This window comes from Durio zibethinus, chromosome 10 (genome assembly GCF_047325235.1).
Source record: "Durio zibethinus cultivar Kanyao isolate XHJ-2024 chromosome 10, ASM4732523v1, whole genome shotgun sequence".
Taxonomy (NCBI): Eukaryota; Viridiplantae; Streptophyta; class Magnoliopsida; order Malvales; family Malvaceae; genus Durio; species Durio zibethinus.
This window is the reverse complement of record NC_143171.1, coordinates 16,874,465-16,882,674: the sequence shown is the minus strand read 5'-3', so window position 1 is coordinate 16,882,674 and position 8,210 is coordinate 16,874,465.

The following is an 8,210-nucleotide window of genomic DNA, read 5'->3' as shown; positions in this document are numbered from 1 at the left end:
CTTCTTGTTCGTTTTTTGCTTATTTAATTGTTTGTTTATTTTTATTTATTTCTTTTATTTTTATTTAATTAGCATGTGACTTATTTGTTCTTGTTGAAAAATAATAATAAGTAGAAGTAAAAAGAAATTTTTGATTTTGTAAAATTTGCAAATTGTAAATATGTATATGATTATTTGTATCAGTGAAAATTCATTTTGATAATAAAATTCTAAGAATGCATAGGAATGTGTTATTATTAGAAATTTTTTTGTGAGAAAATTTTTTTAAAATTCAATTAAAAAGTTAGAAGATTTTAGGAAAATTTTTAATATTAAAGGTTTTCATTTTGAAATTAATAATTGTAAATAAATAAAAAAGGATTAAAATAAATTATTTTTCTTAAAATATTTAAATAAATTCGACGATAAAGTATTTTCATAGAAATGAGCATGTTATTTGAATAATTTTGAAGTAAGGAGATTTTTTAGGATTTTAATCAAAGTGTTGGGAAAAATTTGAAAAAGTATTTTCAATATTTAAATATCAAAACTAATAAAAATAAAATAAGATTACTTTAGTATCAATTGATTATGGTTTAAACATGATAACATAAGATTAATTTAGTATTAATTGATGGATGTTATGGGGATATTAAAACTATTCTTACATGTGTCATAACATATGGGTCCGAAAACTCGATCGCTAGACGTAAAAATTTAAAAATCGTGAAAAACAAGGAGAGTCACCACTAATTTTTTTTAGGATGTGATTGGTCACCCAAACATTTTATTTTTTAATAAAATAGGTTTAAAAGCTTTATTAAAAAAGATAATTTTAGTATGAGAAAACAAGATTGGATTTGAGAGTCGGTTACGTATGGTGAAGGATTAGCACCCTTGCAATATTCATAAAATTGATACAAATTAATTATGTGCTATTTGTAATTTTGGATAAAAATGGTTTTCTATATGAAATTTAATTATAATTCCCTTTGTTTGTAAGAAATAAAATTAAAAAAGAGACCACATATAAACTTTCTAACATCTAGGTAGAGTTTGAGTGTGACTTTTCATATTTAAAAATAATCTCATTCGATTATTTTTATTGTATTTTTATAAACAAGATTTTAACAAAATGAAGTTATTTTTTTTAACTGTGGAAAAATCCTTTGTGAATTAAAATTTGTTAAATACCCTAACGTCTAGGTGGCATTCGAGAACAGATTATTTCACAAAAGGTTTTTAAATCATTATAAATATGAAATGAGTTTTAGGTTTTAGGTAAGTTTGGGTTTAAATTTTAAAAATGTATGAACCTCTCTAAAAGTCTCCAATATCTAGGTAGACTTTTGGAGTAAGTTCATTTTTATAACTATTCCAAAAATTAAATTTTCTTTTCTCTTTTTTATGTGTATATATATATATATATATTTTCTTATGTGCTTCATATATATTTCATGCCTTCTTGAAAATTTTTATTATTACTATTATTGCTAGTATAAATAAACATGAATTTAGATATGAAAGATTAAATTAAAACAAGCATGGAGACCAAACAATAAAGAAATCAATAACACATAAAATTAAGCTTGCAATTGAATTTAAGCCATCATGAACAAATTGCATGAGTATAATTAAAATCAAACACACATAAAAATAAACTTTATTGAAAACAAACTTTAAACTTTATATTTTAAAATTTACTTATCACAAGAATCCAACTAAGGTGTTTTCAAAATTACCACTCTACTTTCTATTAGTCTAATCATATCAAGCCAAAAGAAACACATAGAATCCAATTGCTCTTTTACCATGGTCCCCACATCTCTTATGGAGAGTTTTGTTCCTTTTTCATATGGCTTTCTTTGTTTAATATTATTTTTTATATCAATAGAAAACAAACAACCCACATGCATATAACCCATGCCTCATACAATGACTACAAGCCAAGAAAAGAAAACAATGACCCCATCAAGTTCCCCGGAGTACAACCATTACTGCCCTATCTTCGTTGAGACACTAGCTTTCACCTACATATGACATTTCTTCTACTTCATTTTTAAACCTAACAACACAAAATAGTGGATGACACATTCAGCTTTCATGAATTTGACAACAAGGACTACAAGGACCGAACCATGATAGCACAAACTAAAAAGACAAGTTAAAATGGCCTAAAGTTTCTTACATGTAGTTGCAAGGAAAAACAAACCAGAAGCAAGGGACATGTTGAAGCTTTAAAGCTCTTTAAACATACAAGGTAGTAGGTACACAAATGATGGAGCCTTAAGCTCCCACAAATAGATCATGTATGAAAAAGAAACCAAGAAACATGGAAGGTTTGAAGCTTTAGGACTTTTACAAGTAGTTCTCGCATAAAACAATTAAGCAAGAAAGTTGAGACTTAAACTTTAAAGCTCTTTCCTTATATTAACAACTTGTCATTCCCTTTTTGGAAACCGTTTTTGTTAAAGCTTGTCTTTCTACATAAAAAGGAGGGGCTGTATGGAAAACCATCCAAACCGCGATTGCTCATGGGAAGTCCTACAACACAGTTTGGTTACTCCAAGCTAATTTCCATGACTTTATTTGTCTTAGCTAAGGCCAACAAAAAATTACTCATGCAAGATAAAAAAGCAAATGTGGAAGAGTTTGTGGCATAGACCAAACTACTGATGCAAGAAGAAGAAACAGAAATTGTTCAGCGGTTCCAACTAGTTCCCAAGTCTTTATTTGTTTTGAGCTATACTGACTAAAAGCTGGCCATAAAAGATAGAAGAACAAGGAATTTGAAAATGTTGTGGAATGAAGCCGATTGCTACTACCATTGGAAGAGGCAAAAGCTGTTCGGTAACACCAAAAAAAAAAAAAAGTTCCAACGATTTTATAAAAAAAAATAAAACCAAAAACATAGAACAAATAGAGCCTTAAACTTTATCAATAATCATACCAAAGCTAAAGCATGCAAGGAGAAAACAAGAATACTTTGTAGAAAAGATCATGGTAGGTGCAAAAATGGTATAGCATACAGATGATATAAATGGCCAGCATATACCTTTTTTATTCTTAGTTTTTTTTTTTTAAGCCTTTTTTTTTTTAAGCTAGCCCTCCTCTCTATGTTTCGGTAGCTTCTAGTCTTTTTATTTGGCAGAGCTTGCAAGAAACAAGATTTTAATCTTGATCAATGACGGCCCTTGGATGAAATCTCATCCAAAGAGCCAAAATTTATCTTTTTTATTTTTCCAAGGAACCAACCTTGGCCCTTGGATCAAGAGTAAGCAAAAGATCCAATGGCCCACTTTAAACACTGCAAAAGGTTGAATTTTTATGCCTTTTAAACCTATGAAAAGACCATTTTATCGTTAGTGCAAAGTTTTGGTAGTTATAGTCATTTTCTTGGAAATCAATGTTTCCATGATCATTTTTGAGATTTTAAAGCACTAAAAATTATGAAATATCATGAAATTAAGATATGAAAAGTTTCATTAAATTCTGAGCTCGAGAAGGCCAAATTATAAAAATATTCCTATAAGGGTATCTTGGTGATTTCGAATACACCAAAATCATGAAATATTATAGAATTGAGATTTGAAAAATTTAGTGAAATTCTAAACTTGGGAATGTCAAATTATGAAAATACCCTTGTAAAGGTATTTTGGTAATTTCACACTTATCAAAATACTACTATGATTTTTAATGCACCAAAAATAAAAAAAATTATAAAATTAAGATCTAAAAAATTTCACAAAAATTTGAGCTCGAGAAGGTCAGTTTACGAAAATAACTCCATAAGGGTAATTTGATAATTTTGCCTTTCAAAGGGCACAATGAAAATTTTAGTGTTTCAAAAAATCCCAAACTTAATTTTAAACCATATTAATTTCAATTAGGTTTTAAGTTTTCAAAATTGACCTGGGCTCTTATCCATTTTGATAAAGTTTTATGCAAGTTTGACTTTGTTTGATCGGACTTGACCCAAGTTGATTTTGAATATTTGAATAGGCAAATTTGTGAGCCTTTTATGGGTCGTAAACGATCCTTCTAAATGGTCTCTGCCCATGTTAACAAATGAACCCTGGATCAATCATGTTAAAAAATACCTCGGATAAAATTTAGTGTCTATAGCTGCCCCTCTTTGTATATTTTTGAGGATTAGAAATAATACAAAGACATAAACAATAATTTTTTTTGAATAATGCTTCCAAGTGAGCAAACCTTTACTTTTTCTTTTTGTTTTTGGTTTACTTGTTCTTCTCTTTTTTTTTTGTTTTTGTATTTTTTTTAGAAAATAAGAAAATGACAAAGACAACACCACAAGTCAAAAATAACAGACAACCAAGATGACACCATAAGTTAAAAAGTAAAAAATGATCGGAATGACACCATAAGCCAAAAAATAAGAACAATCGAAATGACATCGTAAGTCAAACATTAAAAATGATCGAGACAACACCATAAGTCAGATAAAGTGACTACTAATATGAGTTTACATGCCAATTAATTTGGGCTTAAAATTTTCATTAGAGGTTAGCTAAACTAGGCTTAAATCTTTCTTTGAAGGCTAGCTAAATTAGGCTTAATATTTCATTAGGGGCCAGCTAATTTGGTCTTAAATATTTCTTTGAAGGCTAGTTAAACTGGGCTTAATATTTCATTGGGGGCTAACTAATTTAGGCTTAAATCTTTCTTTGAAGGCCAGCTAAATTGGGTTTAATATTTCATTGGGGACCAACTAATCTAACCTTAAATTTAATCTTGTATCATATCTTAGTTTTCAACAATTCTTTCTTTTTTTTTATAGATCATTTTTCTTTGAACTTTTAAACCTTTTTGACATTTTGGTCTCCTGTCAAACTATTTTTTTTTTTTTTTTTATCTTTCCATCATAAATTTTCTTTTCTTTTTTTGCCTCTTTTTCTTGTTTTTTTTTCACTATTTACAAAATTGACAAACACAATCATGATATGAATGTCTATTTCCATCAAATGATGCGAATGCAAATGTTGATACGAATGCAAATATCAATGCAACTGCAATGACTGTTAATCTGGGTTTATGTGCTAGCTAATCTTAGGCTTATGTGCTAGCTAATCTGGGCTCATATGTCAGCTAATCTGGACTTAAGTTTAATCTTGTATCATAAATAATTTTTCAACAATCCTTTTGCTTTTGCAGATCATTTTTCTTTCACCTTTTCAAACTTCAAACTTTTTTTTGACATTTCGGTCTCCTGTCAAACTATTTTTGCTTTTTCTTTTTTTTTTTTATCTTTCCATGATAGATTTTTTTTTCTCTTTTTGCCCTTTTTTCCTATTCTTGTTTCTAATATTTACAAAATTGACAAATACAATCATGATACGAATGTCTATTTTCATAAAAATGATGCAGATGCAAATGTCGATGTGAATGCATATATCAATACGAATGCAAAAATATGAATGCTTGATTCAAATATAGATGATTTTTTCATAATGCAAATGCCAATATTCTTTTTATATAAATACCCCTACAAATACTTTTTCTAGGATACATATACTATAATACAAATGCAAATGTCTTATACAAGTGCAAATGCAAGAGATGCCAATACGAATGTCTCTCTTATGATGCATATGTAAGTGATGCAAATGTAAATGTCATTCTTTTATTTATTTATTTGTTTTTTTGCTAGATAAACTGGGCTTAATATTTCATTGGGAGCCAACTAATGTGGGTTTAAATCTTTGTTTCAAGGCCAGCTAAACTGGGCTTAATATTTCATTAGGAGCTAGTTAATCTAGGCTTGCATGCCAGCTATACTTGACTTAAATATTTCTTTGAAAGCTAGCTAAACTGGGCTTGTATGCCCAAGAATTGGCGATTTCTATTAGAAATGGAAGATGAAAATGCTTTCCAAATAGGTTGATTGGTTCTGTACATGAAGATTTCTGTTTATACAAAAGGGTTTTAGCACTTGCAAGGGATAAAAGAGGCATATACTTTTTTCATATAAGCTCAAAAATGAAACATAAATTTTTTGAAAAATGTGAATTCCTTGAAAATCAAACATGTTAAACAGTTTCTTTAGTTTTCAAATATGATATTTTGATATATGTCAAGGTTAGCTGTAAGGGCTTAAGATTTTGAAAGGTTATTCAGAAATGGACAAAGTTGAGATTTTTGAAATAAACTTATCTCAGACTTCTGTGACTTTGATATTTTAGATCTTTCAATAAGGTTTGACTTATCTTGATTTAGCATCTACCACATTTAGCATTAGGAGTGGCCTTCAAGGTTTGCTCTAGACTACCTTTTTTAGGGTTTCACACTAGAGCCATTTTTATTTCTGTTTTTTCTTTTTTTTTTATTAACGCACCATGCACTTAAAAAATTCAAAACTAATCCGAAAGAGGAAAATAATTTTTTTAAAAAAGGTTAATGATCCAAACAGGAAATTATGTAATAAATGGGGACTCAAAAGTTTTATGATCATTTTTCTAATATAAACTTTTCAATTTTAAGCCTTCATGCTTGATCCAATATAGACTTTTCAAAGGTTGTAATGTAGATTAAGGTTCAGGGCTGTCAAAGAAAAGGATAGAAAATCCCAAAACAAGTATTTAAAGGTATTAATAACCAAAGATCATTTTTCCATTCGAATGATGGATTTTAAGGTCTATTCTTTTTGCTTTCCTTCCATTCATTTCTTTTGTTTTTCTTTCATTTATTCTTCCTTTCCTTTCCTTTCATTTTCATTTTTTTTTCTTTCACTAAATGGATTAAGAACTTTTGTAAACTTTTATATTGGACTTTTGCCCTCATCATATGAGATTCCATTTGGATATCCCCATTTTTAACCTCTAAATGCATTTCCTTTTTGCCCCCCAGTGTGGATGGTGATCTTTAGGGTTTATTTTGAAAGAATTCAATCAAGCTCAAAGGGATAACAATAGATAAATTTTTATAATTGTGAAAGGATAATGAAAGACGGCCATTTGTCATTTCAAGTATGAAAACATAATTTAAAGAGCAATTCATTTTAGGAAAATAATTTGAAAGAAAGGTTTTCATTTCAATAGTCTTTTTTTTTTTTGCTTTTTTTGTTTGCATTTTCTAATTTGGGCTCTTTTTTTTTCCTTGTCCCTTTTCCAAAGCTTTGAATTTGTCAGGATTTGTTCAAATTTCCTAAGTGCATGATGTCATAACCATTTTTTCTTTCCATTCTCTCTTCTTTTTTCATCTTTTTTTTATTTTTTTTACTTACCCCCTATAACTCATGCATTTCATGGAAAATGCCCAATTTTAACAAATTACTCTTAATGAAAGTTATTACAAGAAAAAGGGCATGTGAATGAACGAGGAAAGAACTATGTGGAATAAATCCATTTAAGGTACCAGATGATCTAAATTACTCCATAAAAGAAAATAAAATGGTTGATTATAACTTATGTTGTCTTAAGGACAATGATGTCTTTCTTTTTTGATCAACATGCCCTTAAAACACATGAGCCAGACCAATTTTAGGATAAAGAACTAAAAGGTTAGTAAGTTATGTGATCAACATGACCCTAATGACATATGGGCCAATTTTTTAGGTAAAGGGGTTGAAAAGTTTGTAAATGTAAGAAACATGCCCCCAAAAACACATGAGCCAGGCCAAATTTTAGGTAAAAGACTGAAAGGTTGGTAAGTCTACAATAATTTTACAAGACTTTAAGTGGCTTTGATTTTGAAAAATTTTAAAACTACAGTGAAACCTTGACACATCAAATTATCACATCTGAAATCTTAAGAAAAATATCATATTTTTCTGATCTTCTAGGAATCCAAATTTCTTTCTTCTTTTTTAAAATTAGGCATTTCATTGTTCATTGCCATGGAAAAAAAATCACCTTTTGATATCATAACATTATTAGATGAAAGCACAGTTTATAAATTCAACTTTATATCTTTTGAGGGATCATGGCTGTTGAATGGAATCATTTGAAAGGCATAAGAAAAATAGTTTAGGTACCTAATAAATCCCTAATAGTGATTGCCAACTCATATGAAACTCAAATTTTTTTTTGTCTTTTTTCTTTTTTCATTTTTTCAAAGCATTTTTTTTATAACTTTAAGGCTAACTATGTAAGGCTTTATTCAAATCTAACATTTTTTACCTTTTTACCAATTACAAGTCCAAAATTTAATAGAAATTAAAAATATCAACTGACGATATAAATCCATGAAACATTCTCGATGTACATTATCTA